The 15,526-nt window shown below is 41.1% G+C and overlaps 1 protein-coding gene across 10 annotated transcripts in view; it reads right to left on the bottom strand.

The window, feature by feature from the left end:
- bcas3 (BCAS3 microtubule associated cell migration factor) overlaps positions 1 to 15,526 on the bottom strand; it is a 403,272-nt gene that overhangs the window by 208,536 nt on the left and 179,210 nt on the right. The window lies entirely within an intron of this gene.

Raw genomic sequence — 15,526 nt, forward strand, 5'->3', positions numbered from 1 at the left:
TGATTCATTCATTTTTCAGCCTACCAGATGCCCCAGGGCTTGGCCTGTCATTTCCAATTTCTACAGTATTGCTAAGCCACACAAGTGTGAGAAAAGGTGAAGATGGTTGTAACAACTGCCATAGAGAAGGGAGTAAGTCAGTAGCGTATTTCAATCTCCTAATTAGTTCCCCACTTCCTATTTAAATTTTTAAAAGGACCATAGTGTAATGGTGTCTTTACCAGGTAGCGAGACACTTTAGTTTTTCAGCAGATTGTTTCATAACTTGTTGATAATGCAATGATGTACTAATATTATAAATATAGCTTTTGATTAAGTTTAATGCCCTTAAAATGCATGAACAAAAGAAATACAGGGGTAGTGTTGAAAAGAGGGGACGATGAGCAATGATGATGACATGTCAAATCTGTAAAATTACCGAATGAACAATACTGAGCTCTCCAGGGGAAAAAAAAGAAAAGAAAGAGGGGACATTCTGGTCACTTAGCCAAACGATGTCTCCAACAGTGACGTTCCTCTCTGTTGTATGCCATTTGCTTCTTACAAACAGGTTGAGGCCAGCAAGTTGACTCCAGAGACTCCAGAATTTGTTCACTTCCGCTTGCATTGCTCTCAGCCTCTTGTATGGGTAGCTGGAATAGTTGAATGTTTTAATGTCCTCGCTTGGACATGCTCGATCGAGCAGGTGCGTATTTAGTGAAACATATTGAATGCAGCCCTCTCTGCTCTGCACCCTGTCATCAATCAGACGCTCATTTGCGAGGCTGGTTGCTATTTGAAGAGTTGTTTGGAACTCACTGTAAGTCAGCCCAGACTCTTTTCCAAGGCCTTGTAGTGCTCTCTTTGTGTGATGAATCAGCTGGATGAACCTTCCACATCAACTCAGTTCCATTTTTTGCGACCATTTCGTCTAAGGCTGGTTGAATAATAATATAATAATAATAATAATAATAATAATAAAAATAATAGTAATACATTTCATTTGAAGCACCTTTCAGGACTCTCAAGGTCGCTGTACAAAATGTTAAAAAGCACAATACCAAATAAAATCGATAAAACAAGGTAAAAATAGAAAAATGATGTGGGAAATGTAATGTAAAAGGTATCATTACAGATGGGTGGAATGAAACAGCTTAAACAAGTAGGTTTTAGGTTTAGTTTTGAAGAGTGGGAGGGAGTCGGTGGCACGTTGGTCAGGAGGGAGGGAGTTCCAGAGCTTAGGAGCAGAGTAGCTGAAGGCTTTGCATCCCATAGTGGCGAGGCAAAGGGTAACATGGAATTGGAGGGTGGATGAGGAGCGGAGTGATCAGGCAGGAATAGCAATGTGAAGAAGGTCAGATATGTAAGAAAGGTATGTAGAACTTAATAGGCAAGGAAAATAAATTTGTAGTGAATTATTTGTTTAAGGGGGAGCCAGTGGAGTTGTTGAAGGATGGGGGTGATGTGGTGGGAGGTCGGGGTGCGTGTAATGATACGTACTGCAGAATTTTGGAGGAGTTGAAGTTTAAGAAGAGATTTACTGGGGAGGCCTACAGGAGTGAATTACAGTAGGGGGATGTTATTAAGCTGTGAACAAGAATGGCAGTGGCGTGAGGGGTAAAAGGGGCGGGGGCGAGAGATGTTGCATAGATGGAAATAAGCTCAACGAGGAATGTTATTGATATGTGAGTGAAAGGAAAGGTGTACTGTCAAGGATGGCACCCAGAATCTTAACCAGAGGGGAGGGAGGAATGGGTGTATTGTTAATGGATATATTAAAACTGTTCAGTTTGGTGAGAGTGGATGGGGTGCCAACAAGTAGAATCTCAATTTTGGAGCTGTTTAATTTGAGAAATATTTAAGAAAACCAGGTGTCGGAGGCAGAGGGCGAGGGCGGCAGGTGGAAGGACTAAAGAGGATTTGGAAGCGAGGTAGAGCTGGGTGTCATCTGCGTAGCAGTGAAAATGGATGTTATATTTGCAGAAGATGTCACCAAGTGTGAGAATGTAAATGATGACGAGAGTGGGCCGCAGGACCGACCCCTGGCGCAGGTTATGACAGGCTGAGTACTTGATTTATGGGATTTTATCTGAATGTATTGAGTACGTTCAGAAAGATAGGAGGTGAACTAGGTGAGAGGTGCATGGGTGATGCCAATAGATGCCAATCTGTCAAGGAGTATGGTGTGAGAAATGGTGTTGAATGCTGATGTTAGATCAAGTAGAATGAGAATGGAAAGTAGGCCAGAGTCAGTAGCTGTGAGGAGGTCGTTAGATGGACGGAAACCAGATTGCAACTGTTTATAGATGTTATTTGAGATGAGGTGTTTGTGAAGTTGGGTGGCAAAATATTTTTCAAGATTTTTTGGAAATGAATGGAAGGTTGGAAATGGGTCAGAGGTTATTGAAGTTGGATAGATCTAGGCCAGTTTTTTGAGTATTGGTGTTATATAAGTATTTTTGAAAGAGCGGGGAACAATACCGGTAAGTAGGGAAGAATGAATAATATTGGTATTGAAAGGGGCAACTGAGGACAGGCAGGATTTAACAAGTGTTGGGGGAAGTGGATCAAGATGGCAGGTTGTGGGTTTTGAGTTAAGAATAAGCTCAGATATGGAGCGGATGGATGGAAGAGTAAAGTTGGAGAACAGGATGGTGGGGGTGAGCAGTCGGGCGGTAAGATCAGCTGAAACTGGACATGGAGTCAGATGTTGATGAATATTACTGATTTTGGGAAATAAAAAATGACATGATTGAATTACAGGTGTCGGTGGAGTGCATGTGTGGGGGGATGGTGTCAGGGGGTTTGGTGATATTAGAGAGGAGAGAAAAGAGAATTTTGGAACTGTTTTTTTATGTGTTTGAATCAGTCCAGAGTAGTAGGCAGATTTGGCTGAGGCGATATTGTCCTTGTAAACACTTAGGTGTTTTTTGTACATTTATTTGTGAATAGGTAGTCCAGTTTTGTTGTAAAGACGTTTCAGTTGTCTTCCTTGAGATTTAAGTTGAGAACTGCTGTAACCAGGGAGCAGAATGGGTAAAGGAAACTGATCTGGTTTTCAGAGGTGCATGAGAATTCAGGAGTAAATAAAGATAAGTATTGTAGTGGGAAACAAGGTCATCTGGGGAGCTGTTGGCAGTTGTTGGAGGAAGGTTGGTAATGTCGGGAGAGAAGGTGTCAATGATGATGTCCTTGATGTTGCAGAATTAAATGGTTCGGGTAACGGTGAATTTGGACAGAGAGAGTTGAACATTGAAGGTGATAAGAAAATGGTCAGTGTAAGGAAGATAATGTGATATGCGATCAGAGGGAATTATGACAGAGCAACAGACTAAGTCCAGAATATGACCCTTATTATGCGTTAAGTGGATATGTTGTTGTAGACCAAAACTACCTTGACAGGATGTTAAGTCCTTTGAAAGTTGATCAGTGCTATTGTCCATGTGGATGTTAAAATCGCTAGGATGACTACGTTTTGGGCTAGTGATGAGAGTGAGGAGGTGAGAGAAGGTATTGATAAAATCCTTGTAATTTGGTGGGCGGTAAAGAGTTACTAAAGCGGGAGGAGAATGACTAGGAAGGTACAATATTCAAATAAGGAGAATACGGGGCCAGTAGTTGAGATAACTTTCCAGCTAGCACAGTGGAACAGAGCGACACCTACATGCTGACTACCAGTCCGTGGTTGAGAAATGTAAACAAAGCCGGCTGGAATGGAGTCGTTAAGTGTGATGTAGTCATTCGAGAGTTGCCAAGTTTCCGTAACTGAAAGAAAATCCAAATTGTGATCGGCAAGGACATCTCTGATGAAATGCCCCTTGGTGGAAAGTGAGTGGATGTTGACGAAGCCAAATCGGACTGTGGCGGAGGTATTGCAGGTAGGAGGATTAGCCGCTTTGGCTAAGATAGCCAGGTGACGGTGATTGCCAGTCCGACGAGGTCGGCGGAGGCGACGGCGAGTAGTAGACCACGTTGAGGTAATGCGATGAGAGTAATTCAGAATTGAATTACGGCGAGATCCTCTGAGACTGTAGCGGCGACGGGGCTCGTATGCGATTCCTGGGGAATGCAATGCCCGGAAGTGGAGCAGCAGAGAACGCAAAATGCCAGAGTTTCAAAAGCCCAACGGCGATGTATTGAGATGATTGATGAGTTGGAAAAGTGATAAACTGGCTGAAAGCCAGTAAATCATGGTCTTGACAGTCAGCATGGCTCCGCTTAAAGGTAGACAGGTGGCAATCCAGAGGCAGACTAGCGCGAGATAACAGGTAAAAGCCAGGCAAGTCGAATCCAGTGACAATCGGGATACAAAATTGTGGGCAGACAGCAAGTCAATGGCTGATAAAATCCGATGCGATAGGTGATTTAGAGTACAAAAAATCAAGTAGTCAGCTCCGCGGAGAGCAGCGGCAACAGGCATGCCAGCATTCACTCAACCTGGAAGTTGGCCAGACGCTTTCTTTGTTCTGACTGTCCAAGTTTCTGTACAGCTCCTCGAGGACTGGCTTTGCTCCGATGAAATTCGTACCATGGTCTGACCAAAGTTTTCGGGGGTGCCCCAACATTTCCGTAAACCAGAAACCCCTCAGTGGATAGGGTATTCACCAGTTTCGTGTGGATGGCTCTACTAACCATACAGCAGAAGACAACCCCCCAGACCTTTAATGTGACTCTTTTATTGACGTCATCCTTTACTTGGTAAGGGCCAAAGAGGTCAACTGCTGTGAATTCAAAGGGCACAGCAGGTGCAGTTCTTTCTGGTGGCAAGTCACCCATTACTTGCTGGCATTTTCTTGCTCTTGCCTTCTTGCGGGTCATGCAGCCATCGACAACTTTTTGGGCAATCCTTCTGCCTTTTATGACCCATGCCCTCGCTCCTCATTTTGAATAAGGTTTCAGCCACTCCATCATAGCTCAAATTGTGGGCCTCCCAAGTGATCAGAGTTGGCACCCAGGTGTCATACGGCAGGATGGGGATTCTACCTTGATGTTCTTTGAAGGCTTGCACTCAGCCACCAAAGAGTAGAAGCCCAGACTACAAGCCTGTCAGAGGTAGTACTTGGGAAGGTTGCGCCTCTTTGCGCTGCAATAAAAATATCTCAGGGCGTCCTCTCATTCTCTTACAGAGATGACTCCTTGTGAAGATACGGCCTCCCACTTTGGACTGTCCATGCCTTGACTATTTTGCCCGAAGAACTTTCTTGCTGCCCTCCAAATCCAAGCAACTGTTTTAACAAGTCGACTTAATTCACTAAACCGCTCAATGTCCACAAGTTTTTGGATGGCTGCTGGTGGTCTCCTTTACTCGGTGTGGACCTGGCTTAGACTTTAGTTTGACTCCTGTTTCATTTCTTTGGTCCTTGTTGAAGCAACAAATTAATTATACTGCAACATGTTGACACTGGCTGCTCGCTCTTTTCGTTGATTTGATCGGCCAATCTTTCACTGGCAGACTCAGAAACTTGGACCCATTTTGCCACTCTGAGTCTTCATCCAGGTCTTGAGGGCTGCTTCCTCTGGTGATTATGTCGGCTATGTTTTGTGAACCCGGTATCCACCACTAATCCTGAATTTGCGTGCTGTTTTGAATCTCTCCGATCCTATTTGCAAAAAAAATGTCTGAAAGTCATAGCTTTTCACGCTGTATAGCCCAAGGACTGTTAACATATCAATCAAATGGTACCACCTCCCAGCTTGGATTTGGTTGTGATGCTCAAAATACTTTTTAGCCGTGAAACAACATTGCTCCACATATTTCTGCTTTGACGGCAATGCCTTTGCAGTCCAGGGGAGTTAATTTGGCCTTTGACTCCACGAGCCTAATGATTGGGCCTTGATGTGAGTTCCACCTCAGGTAAATCACTGCTCCATGGGCATGCTCGCTTCCGTGAGAGAATGTGATTACCAGAGGTTTACAGTAAAGCATGGGGGAGTAAAGCTGAATTACATCCTCTCTTAAGCCTACGAGAGAGCTATGTCCCATGAGTCCTTAACTGGACAACAAGCAAGAGTCATTGCTTTGCCTCCTGGCTGGCAGTTTCCACAGCGACAGCTGCCACATTTTGGTTTGCATGCTGCGCCAATACTGTCCCACTTCCACTACTCTAGGAAGTCACGATTTGCAGTTAAGGTGCTTGGCTGCTGGAACTCATGGTGGCGAATTCTTGGTCTGGTAGGTGCAGCTCTGAAACACAGCCAGTAACCTCCTCGTAACTTGCAGCTGCTGCTCTCATTGACCTTGCAAAATGTGTCTTAGTCATGTGGGATGAAACAGTTACGTCCTCAAAGAGGTCAGGATGTGTCCCACCAACTGTCCTCCCTAGTAGTCCATCCCAAAGCACGAGGTCTCCGATGGTTCTGACTCTTTGAGGCGCCAGCTGACCTTCTCTGTGGCTTATGAGCAAGTTTATCTCCTTTGGTCTCACACGTTCGAGTGGTATATCTGGGAAAAACCGCTGCAACTGCTTTGGTGTCACATTTTTGTGGACATCTGCAATGTGGTCTAGTCCATAACAAGTCATCTGATGTGATCTCAGGGTGCCCTTCGGCGTCTTTACTCTCATCTTTAAAAGGTACCGCTTTGTTTCCACACAAACTCTCATCCCTCCAACTCCATGGACAAGACAAATTTCTTCACTTCTGAGGTTCAACTTACTTACGGCTTTATGGGTTTTGTAATTGCTATCTGGGGCCAAGTCAATTAAAGTCCCAATTTTTTGTCTGGCATTGGCTGTGACCTCCAGAAGGATCATGATTACTGGCAACTCTTGCAGTCCACTTTGCTCTTTTTCTGACTTGTACTGCTTTTTTTCTCTTCAGCACAGGGGCACAGATAGTAGTGATGCTCAGGCGTGTGCTCATCTTTATAGTCTTGACTTTTACACAAAAAAAGAAGAATTACAGTATGAACCGTCATCATTAATCTCAAGGCATCTCCTGCATGCTCCAAATGTTCCTACTGCAGCTTTTTTTCTCTCCAAGTTTTAGCCCTTTAAACTGTTTGCAGAAGTAGAGCTTCTTTCTGTGCTTCACATCGCCACAAACCACAACCTATATGGCCACTCTCCAACTTTGTGGACTTGCTTCTGGCATGTCTCATATCACTCCGGGTTTCTCTTTTAATTGGTTCCTCTTCCCTCAGTTGCTCGAGCTGCTCATAAATGTTTTCTTGCTCTTTGAGGGAAAGTTAAGAGACTGACAAACCGGTTGCCTGCTACCACAGCATTCCTCCTGTCGGCAACATAGAAAAGCCATTCCTTTTTAAGATTTTCTGGATGTTTGCTTTTAATTGACTTTGTTACTAGTGTATTTTGTATAGCCAGCCCCGTGTCCCCGAGGTCACTCAAGTCTAGCAATGCCTTCTCCCCAGCTTGAATTAACGCGTGACTGGTGGCTTTTGACAGCTGGCATCCTTTGCAGCTCCTCCACTATTTCAATCGCAATTGTGATTGGGTTGCCATAGCGATTTTCAAGGACATGAAAGATGTCATCTGCAGTATCGTAGTTGTGGAGTCATTAAACAAGACAACCTACTGTTTTTACAATTATTGCAGAAGTAAAGTCTCGGGCTAGTCAGCCAATCTTCAGTGTGGTCACATCATTACTTGGTTAGGCAGCCAGGCTCACACTTTGAGTTTCAACCTTAGTACAGTTTTTGGGGTTCATTGTGGAGCAAGGCCAACTTAAAGCTGACCCAGTCAAGATTCAGGCTGTGGTTGAGTGTCCAATTCTGACAACAAAGAAGCAGCTTCAGAGGTTTTTGGGTTTTGAGAGCAGGACCTCTGATGTGGCATCAACTGTCAATCAAACCACTAATTACAAAATCTTTGAGTCTAAAAAACATGGTTAGTTTTGCCATTAGTTTCAGCTGTCAGATAGCGGGTGAGGGCTCATTTTGTGAACTTTTTTTTAATGGTATGATTAACTCTCTCAAACATAAAACGTATCAATACATCATAAGCGTCATAGTCGCTGCGTACACATCACATATAAATACGTCATAAGATTTTTTGCCAGAGTGTACAGGAAGGGCTGGCACAGCTTCTGACTGAAGTAACAGGCTTGACTGCAATGTTATTGAAATGAAGCGGCCAGCAGGTGGCAGCAAGTATAAGATCAGCCAGTATCACGCAAGGATCTTGTTGCAGAAGAGAAACAGGAAGTGTAGATTGGGACTGGGAGTGTCCTCTGTCACTACTGTGTGTTGTAGAGCAGCGGGGAGGAAGCAGAAAATGAGCAATCTGCAGAACAAAACAGTTAACCCTGCAGGGTTGCTTTTTGGCTTAAAAAAGCACCCTCATCGGGTCATCAAAACATTATGGCGGCGATCGAGTTGCTGCATGTCAAGGAATGACGTTTCGTTCGTCGAGCAAATGCAGCAAGCAACCGTCGAACGATGATCCGCGGGGTTAACTGCTCGTTTCAGCGGTCACGTCGACCCCTGGACGGATGCTGCAGCGGAGCTATAGTCAGAAAAGCCAATTGTTTCTTTTTATGTGCAATAAACTGTTATTTTATTATTAAAATCACATTTTGGAATGCTGTCTTATTGCACGAAAACATTATTTAGACGTTTGAGCTGTCACAAAAGAAAACAACTGTAGTGTTAAAGTCGATGTGCTTGAAATGTTGTTTTACAAAAAGATCTTTTACTACGTTTTTTTCTCAGGAAATGGAATTTCGACAAAACTTGGCTATATTATAACGCTGATAACTAAATAACGGAAAAATATAGAAATACACTTCTTGTTTTATGATGAAAAGAGAGTCTAATCTTTCTTTTGGTATGTTCCATGTTTATATAGCAACAGAACATAATATTCTGTGGGCCTTGCAAAATCAGTCAAAATCCAGTAAAACGGCTGGTATTGAGGAATGTTGCTCCAATGAAATTGGCTGGTATTCAATGAATTAATAGAGATGTTCGTTAGATGGACTGGTGTTGTTCTCCTGACACAGACACAATATATGAGGTGTTCAAAGCACTTGTGTCTTATCAGGACTAGTTCTCTCAGACCAAGTGTTGATTTGTGCGTGCGTGCTTGTGTGTGCGTGCGTGTGTGTGTGCTTGTGTGTGTGTATGTGCGTGCGTGCATGCGTGTGTGCATATATCAGTACAATTCGGGCAGCAGTCCAGGAGACAGGCTCTTGTCAGACACAAATCACTGTTAGACAGTTACTAATGAGGGCCATATTTACTGCTACATTAGAGGAAAATGTCACTACACATGTAGACACACAGAAACAGACAACCTTTATACACATTAATGCAATCAGCTGTTCATATGGCAAATGACAAAGGATGTATTGTAAGGACCACCTTCTCCATCTTTTCCAGTGTATAGGTCCCGTTGCACTTTGCAATTATAGCCAAAATAATTCCTGCATTTGAAATTGAACTTCTGTATACAATGCTCAGCGTAAATGAGTACACCCCCTTTAAAAAGTAACATTCTAAACAATATCTCAATGAATACAAAAACAATTTCCAAAATGTTGGCAAGACCAAGTTTAATTTACATCTGGTTAACTTATAATATGAAAGCAAGGTTAATAATATAAATTAGATTACACATTTTTCAGTTTTACTCAAATAAGGGTGATACAAAAAATGAGTACACCCCTCAACAAAAATGACTAAATCTAGTACTTTGTATGGCCTCCACAGTTTTTTATCACAGCACAGCTTCTAGGCATGAAATGAACAAGCTGGCAACATTTTTCTGCATCAATCTTCCATTCTTCAAGAATGGCCTCTTTTAGAGACTGGATGCTGGATGGAGAATGGTGCTCAACTTTTCTCTTTAGAATTCCCTATAGGTGTTCAATTGGGTTCAGATCAGGAGACATACTTGGCCACTGAATCACTTTCACCCGGTTCTTCTTCAGAAATCCAACAGTGGCCTCAGATGTGTGCTTAGGATCATTATCATGTTGGAAAAGTGCAAGACGACCAAGGGCACTGAGTGATGGCAGCATCTTTTCTTTCAGTATTGAGCAATACAGCTGTGAATTCATGATGCCATTAATGAAATTCAGCTCCCCGACACCAGCAGTACTCATCCAACCCCACATGAGGACACTGCCACCACCATGTTTCACTGTAGGCACCACACATTTTTCCTTGTATTCCTCTCCTTTGTGACGCCATACAGTTTTGAAGCCATCAGTTCCAAAAACTTTTATCATGGTCTCATCAGTCCAGAGTACGAAGTCCCAGTAGACTTCATCTTTGTTAGCATGGGCCCTGGCAAACTAGGCGCGCTTTTTTGTGCCTGGGCTTCAGGAGAGGCTTCCTTCGTGGATGGCACCCATGCATGCCATTCCTCTGCAGTGTACGCCATATTTTGTCATGGGAAATAGTCACCCCAGTTTGGCTTTCTATTTCCTTAGATAACAGCAGCGAAATTACATGTCGATTTTCTTCCACCCTTCTCATCAGAAGACGCTGCTGTTGAGTTGTTGACATCCGTGGACAACCTGGACGTCTCTGTGAGATAGTTGCAGTTTCATTTTTTTTACATTTTTGTACCACTTTTGCTACAGTATTCTGATAAGTAAAGCTTTGCTGATTTTCTTGTAGCCTTCAACTTTGCTGTGTAAAGAAATTATTTTCTTTCTCAGATCTTGTGATATTTCTCTTCCATGTGGTGCCATTGCTAACAGCATGAAATGGGAAACTGTTTTCTGTAAGTAACACCCCATTTATAGTCAACTGTCTGCTTGACACCTGTGTAATGAATTATGAGACTCAACTAGACGTATCTAGTAAATTTGGGCTTTTTGGGCTTTGCTCCAGAGACATTCTGTCGGGTGTACTCATTTTTGCATCACTCTAATTTGAGTAAAACTGAAATTTTTGTTCTCTAATTTATATTATTAACCTTACTTTAATGTTATAAAAAATAAACAGATGCTATATATATTGTCTTCATTGACATATTGTTTAAAGTTAAATTTTATGAAAAGGGTGTACTCTTTTATGCTGAGCACTGTCACATTCAAGTTGTAATCGCAAATAAAGTGGGAGGTACATTTGATGCAATAAATAGCCTTTTGGACAAACACAATTGACAGAGTGGTGATTGTAGGATATATATATATATATATATATATATATATATATATATATATATACGTACAGGACCTATCTGTGTCTTTCTTAAGTCGTTAGTCATGCTCCACATGTCCTCTTCTGTGTGTGTGCAAGTGTACATGCGTGTGGTGTACCATACTAAATGTCTCCAGTGGGTGTGACCGAATGACCCCACTGACTGTCTTTTAATGCCTTTGAAATATGACTGATGCACACACAATAATAAAGGCTGACATGCCTGTCAAAAAAAGAATAGACACACAGAATGAGTCTGAGTGAGCAGTCTATTCTAACAAGTAGGGTCAGATGCACAATACGGTCTGACCATAAATAGGTCAGTTTGCCTTATGCTTGCCCGTGCTATGCCCCTGTGAATGGAGCATTGAAAAGACCATTCAAAACTAAAAGCATTTCTTGAAGGAGATGGGTAGACAGACTGCAATACTTATATTAAGCTCAAGACAAACATAAAACAGTCATTGATCACAAGTGACAACCATATGGCAGCTCACAAGTGTGTAGCTAACGGTAGTGACTAGTGCAAAAAGCTAGCTCAGTCTCCAGTGTTAATTGATGCATCTTCTTGTCAAACATAAAGAACAGATGGACTCACGTGCACTCCTGATTAACAAAATAATAATAGAATATATGGAATCTCACAAATGTGAGCACACCCCACACATTTCTGCAGATATTTAATTATATCTTTTCATGGACAAACACTGAATAAATTACACTTTGTCACAATGAAAAATTGTGCGTGTACAGCTTGTAAAAATAACACTGTAAATGTATTCTACTGTTTATTTGTCGGCGTCCAGCCCCCTTCTTTCGTCATCATTATTCCGCCATTTTTTTCAAGCCAAACCAACCTGTAAACATCAAATTCACCTACCAACACAGTGCCACTTTTGAGAAACAAACACCTTCATCTTTGCACATAATCACTTTATGTTGACTCACATACAAACAAAATGTGCAGGCATTTGTCAAAAAGACAAGTACCATTACAATGCCAAAGGTGTGGACAGACACATCCACCTAGTTTCCCTCAAACACTGACCCAAGGGAGCATGTGCAGAGGCGACAGAGCGTTCACACAGGATCGAGCTGGTCTCGGATGTGTCAAAGCTAACAGCTGAATGCTTATTTGGATGAGAAGGTGTTAAACTCGCTTGGCTATGGAGCTAATGTTCAGATGCTTACTCACACCTGGGGCTCTGACATATATCCATGGTCCACACAATCATTTGTATTAAACATATACATAATATACATAAAAACAAAGAAGAGGAAATACAAAGTTATATGTTTATAGTCGTGCTGGGCGGTAGACAATATTTATCGTGAAGACTAATGCTGTCACTATGGATTATTTTTTATAATCGATTAATCTATTGATTAATCGGATTCATTTTAATTTAGCATTAAAGTGTATTACAAAATCAATTTCCTTGATTAATGTTTAATAACCAGTGGTTGGTGTTTATTTTGTACGAATGTCACACTTTGAATAGAAAAATGGCAGGCATTTTAATGAGTCTCTAGAGAGAAAAATTAATGCTACACAATTAGCAAACTCATGCTACACACTTAGGTAAACAGGAAGTGATGTGACTGTTACGGCACCCCATACGTCAATCAGAAGGAGGGAGATTAAACGTATTGATAAGCGATTCAGAAAATGGATGGATACACTAAAGTGTATTTTTTTTTTCATAATGCAGTCCTGAGTTTTGAGATTTTGACTTTTTAAATCTGCACAATAAATGTCATAATTTTTTATGTTTAATCAATTTCTGTCTGAAACATTTTTTATCCCTCTTATTTAGATTCATAAATACATTTGTGAAAAATATGTCAGTTACTTTGCCTCTTTTGTTAACATTACCATTTTTTTCCCATAGCACCGAGCACTAATTTATAGCATAAATTACAGGCACATTCAGTACCTACAGATTATATTTGGAATAATTCAGTAATTCAGTAATACCAGACCACTACTTTTGTGACAAAAATACTTGTTTCCACTTGGAACTGCTTCACTGAATGAAAAGTTAAATAGGGCATGCAAATGTATGAACACATACAGACTGACTCAACACCAGGTGTGTGAGGCAAATGTAAGCAAAGACACATTTGGCTTGGATTCCCGGTGGTATCCTCTCTTTGCCCTCTGCAAAAGCTCCCAACACTGTGGCTCTTTTCACACACGCACACACGCATGCGCGCACGCACACACACACAAGGGAACATCTACTAAAACAAGCCCCCCTCACCTTTTTTTAAGCTTTTTTTAAGGATCCCCCCCCCTTTATCTATTAAGTGACAGCACCACCCAATTCATCTTTACTAAAAAGTGAGAATTTTTAGCAACAGCCCAATGTTGTATTATTTATCGATTTACACAAAGTGAAGCATAGCATCGTTAACAGGCACTTATTTTGTTTTCATCTTTCATGTAGCATTTTGTGGTACCCAGAGTAAACAACCATACTGTTACAGACAGATGTAAAAGATAAATAAAAATAAACTGTTTTACAGGTATATTTATTAACCCCTTCAGACCCATAGATGGTTGCAGTGGACATGACATATTTGCGTGTCTAAACCAATAAAACACATACTGTAATTTGGATGATGTCAACACTTCTGGTTCATGGTTGGATCTTACCTAACCAATCACAATTGAAAGTTGATTTGCATGATGTTCATGTTAAATATGTTGCATATAAGCTTGGTAAATTTACACATTACACACATATTATCCTGGCGTCCACTATAACAACTAAAAATATGAAATAACCCCCCCAAAAAATGTAATTCTCATGTGGAAAAAGAGTCAAAATAACCCAAAAATTTCATAAAAATAAATTTTGCCCAGCAGAAAAAATGAAAGTCTGTAGGGGCTACAAATGGGGCTTATATTGCAGTTTCCAGTTGTTGTTTATCTCAGTCTTTGTTTGAGACCTGTATGCTTTAGCCTCAATAGTTGTTAATTCCACTTTTGTGCATATTTTTAATATTATGAATATATCCTTCCACTACATATTGTAAATTCTTTCAATACACACCAAATACACAAATAAAATATCAGACTTACACAAATGTTGTAAATTTGTGTTGTTGTTAATGGCAAAGTGAAGTGGCATAATATTTAATAATAATAATAATAATAATGCATTTTATCTGCAATGCACTGTACATTTCATAGAAATCTCAAAGTGCTATAGAGAGCAACAACTTTAAAACAACATCAGTTAAGAAGCTAAAACATTACAGCAAACAAATGCTTAAAAGTAGCAACACACTAGGAATAAAGACTAATAGACTAGTTAGCCAGGTTACCGGGGTTTAAAGAGAGCTTTATGAGGTGAGGGTGGATAAGGGCGGATTTGAGGGCTGGGGGAACATGACCATTAAGAAGAGAACTGTTTATTATGGCAGTGATAAGTGGCTTTATGGCTGTAAGATTCACTTTAAGTAGTGAAGTTGGTAGGGGGTTTTGGGGGCAAGTGGAACTTCTCATGCCCTTTATGATGTCCTCTACCTCATGGGTTGTTACTTCAGCGGGTTGGGCGAGAGTGGCAAGGGACACTGGGATGTGTATTGCTACTAAGGAGAAAAGTGCAGTAAAAGTGGAATTGATAGATTTTGACTTTGGAAGAAGTCCCTTAGTTTGTTATACTGCTCTTCAGTGTGGTCACTTCCGGTAACGCAGATCTTGCGTTTGAGTAGATAGTTAACAACAGAAAACAGCGGTTTTGTGCTCGAGTAACAGTTGTTTATTTTGTTGGAGTAGAGGTGGGTTCTGGCTGTGGCTAACACCTTAGCATAGGCTTTTTGGTGTTCACAGTAAGCCTGCGTATAAACTAGCAAGCCAGAAGCGATAAATCTGCATTCAAGGGCCCGACCTGCTCTCTTTATAGACCGCAGCTCTTCAGTGAACCACGGAGCGAGAGAAGGAGACTGGACTTGTCTTCAAAGGCGAGAGTTGTAGATTTTAACTAGGTAATTGACTGTTGCTGACTGTGAAGCACTAGTGACTGACAGTCATTAATAATATTTACTGTAATATTTACTTTAATTTGGCTATTTCCGCCTCCTTCGCCAATCATAGCCGGGAACAAGTCCCAGCAAAGATCATTTATTGAACACAGGAGTAGTCACTCACACATATCTCCAAACCCAATTCCCAAAAAGTTGGGACACTATACAAATTGTAAATACAAATTGAATGCAATTATGTGGAAGTGCCAAATTTTAATATTTTATTCAGAATAAAACATAGAGAACAGGTCAAAAGTTTAAACTGAGAAAATGTATAATTTTAAGGGAAAACTATGTTGATTTTAAATTCCATGGTTTCAACAAATCTCCAAAAAGTTGGAACAAGGCCATTTTCACCACTGTAAGGCATCCCCTCTTCTTACAAGTCTGTAAATCTCTGGG

The sequence above is a fragment of the Vanacampus margaritifer genome, chromosome 5, assembly GCF_051991255.1.
Source record: "Vanacampus margaritifer isolate UIUO_Vmar chromosome 5, RoL_Vmar_1.0, whole genome shotgun sequence".
Lineage (NCBI taxonomy): Eukaryota > Metazoa > Chordata > Actinopteri > Syngnathiformes > Syngnathidae > Vanacampus > Vanacampus margaritifer.